Raw genomic sequence first — 3,000 nt, 5'->3', positions numbered from 1 at the left:
TTCATAAGAAATTTATTTTTTTATTTATCAAATGCAAAGTGAACTGAATTATTGCATATATGTATTTTTATACCCTACACCACCCTAGTGGGGAGGGTATTATACGTTTGTGCAGATGTTTGTAACGCCCAAATATATTAATTTAACATCCACCTTAAAGTATACAGATCGACTTAGAATCACTTTCTGAGTCGATTAAGTCGAGTACAGGTCGCAATTTTGCAGATATTTCGATCCAATTTGGCACATATTATTTTTTCGGCCCAAGGACCAGGCCTATTGAAACTGGCTGAAATCGGTCCATTATTTCACCTAGCCCCCATACAAATGTCCTTCCGAAATTGGACTTTATCTGTCATAAATGTTTAATTTATAAATGTATCTTCACAAATTGCGCTCCAAATAAGTTTTATATATACAAAATTCATGTCACCAAATTTTGTTACGATCGGTCCATAATTAGTCATAGCTCCCATATAGACCCGCTTCCGAAAATCACTTTAACGTGCATAAATCGCTTAAAAATGTTGGCATACTCACAAAATTCAACATAGTAAACTTTCATATAGACAAAAATCACACGACCTAATTTCATGGTGATCGGTCCATAATTGGTCATAGCCTCCATATAAGGCCCACTTCCGAAAATCACTCAAAAATATAAATTATTGAAATTTTAACCGAAAAATGCTTTTGCTCTTTTACTTAGTGTAGGGTATTATATGGTCGGGCTTGACCGACCATACTTTCTTACTTGTTTGTTATTAAAAATGAATAAAATATTTGTTTTAAAATACTTGTTTATGATTTAATTTTAGCATTCGATAACGTGAACAAACTCGTAAACGTGAACCGCCTTGGTAAAAATTAGTTCACGTTATCGCGAGTTCACTGTACTTTTTAAGTTGAGATATTTTTGTAATTTCGTACATTCTTCAAATTTTTTTAGATGCTGATAATTTAAGAAAAACAATCGAGTTTCTTTTAGAATCTTTTCGACCTTCTTTAAACAATTTTTTGTTTTATAAATCTTTTGAGTTTTTTAATAACTTTTTGGAGTTTTTAATTTTGTTTCTGTGGTTACTTGGAATTTTCTTGACGTGGGCGTAGCGAAAAAGTTCAATATTTTTGAAGGACGGAGTTTTAAAGTGGCATATTTTTGAATCTAATTTACTTGAATTTTTTTTTGTAAGAAAAAAAATTAATTTCTTGGATGGATTTTTTCCAGGACGTATTGATATGATTTGACTTTGAATATGGCATTCTTAAAATGCAATAAAAATTTTGTTTATGAATCGTTTGTGAATTGTTACTAACAATCCCAAAATTCCCAAAAATCTGGTCTAGTTCCGTCCCAGTTATAAAAAATTTTAAATTATTTGTCTTCTATAGTATTTCCCAAAAAGTTATCTTTTAAAAAAATATAAACACATTTTTTTTGTTTTTCTTTTCTGTATAACCAACTGAATGTAAATACTTTTTTCGAAAAAAATCGGCAGAATTTTAAATGCTTATAACTTTTGATATAGTATCGATTTTGAAATAATTATTTATTTCCTAATACAAACCACGATAAAATGTCTAAAATCTGGTAAGTGGCCAAAAACAATTGATTCAAATTTAAAATGTTACTTTTCTCGAAAAGACAATTTGAGTATTGCCAGTGATTGTTTGATGCATGGTGATAGAATCATCGTACCCAAATGTTTTAGAAACAAAATTCTGAAAGAATTGCACAAAGGTCACGATGGCATTGAAAGAACAAAGATGTTGGCACGAAGCTATGTATATTGGCCTCACATAGATGAGGATATTAAGGCGTATGTTCAAAAGTGTTCGAAGTGTTCAGCACTAGCAAAGACACTACCAAAAACCACATTACACTCATGGCCAATTACAAACCGACCAATGCAACGGATTCACATAGACATAGCATGGTCCAGTGGATAATTTTTACTATTTTATAATTGTGGATGCATACTCTAAATACCACCCATAATCAAATGGACAAGCGGAAAGATTTGTTGATACTTTAAAAAGAGCACTGAAGAAATTGGAAGGATCAGGAACAGCAAATGAAAATTTAAATACTTTTCTCCAATGTTATATAAACCTTGACTTACCAAAAAAAACCCAAAATAGATGTACTAATTCGTGACCAGAAAATGGAAACACAGTTTAATAACCAATATGGAGCTAAGAAAAGAAGCTACGAAGTTGGACAACAAGTTTTAGCAAAAGTATATAAGCGAAATAATATGAAATGGTCCCCTGGCATAATAATAAAGAAAATTGGTGATGTTATGTATGAAGTTAAAATTAATAATTCCTCAGATTTTCGATCTATCAGATGTCATGTTAACCAGTTACGACCCGATTTCTCGGACTTAAAAACATCATCATTAATTGATTTATTAGATTGTTTTAATTTACAACCAGTATCTTTTAATCCTCTAGAAAATATTAATGTACCCGAAATAATGGAAACAAGTCAACAGAATTTAGAGCAACAGGCTGATCTCGAAAATATTTCAACAGACCACCAAACTACCGAACAATCGAGTATTACAATTGAACCTTTAACAGTAGTTCAACCTAGAGAACATCAGCCGTCTAATCCAACTCAATCTCCTAAAGCAAATCAGCCAATAGTAAATCCAACTTTACCACCTGAATCCAGTATTACTAGCAACACCGATGTGGAATTACGAAGATCCAGTAGAAGTCGAAAGCCTCCGTTTTGGTCCCCGTACTATATATCTAAAACAAAGGGAGATGTTGGCAATACCAAAGAATAACAACGGCGTTGGATTTTAAAAAGCTTTGTACTCTAACAGATGTCAAAATGCACTTGCTAAAAATGTCATTCTAAGCTTGAGATTTGACACGATTAACAACTAAATTTAATGTAACGTTTATATTTATATTTCTAATAAATTGTTTTTTATAATAAAATACAAATGCAACAGAAATAAATAAAGTTCACTTGTTGATCAAAGA

This window comes from Calliphora vicina, chromosome 1 (genome assembly GCF_958450345.1).
Source record: "Calliphora vicina chromosome 1, idCalVici1.1, whole genome shotgun sequence".
In the NCBI taxonomy this organism is placed as follows: Eukaryota; Metazoa; Arthropoda; class Insecta; order Diptera; family Calliphoridae; genus Calliphora; species Calliphora vicina.
Note: the sequence above shows the minus strand (reverse complement) of the source record.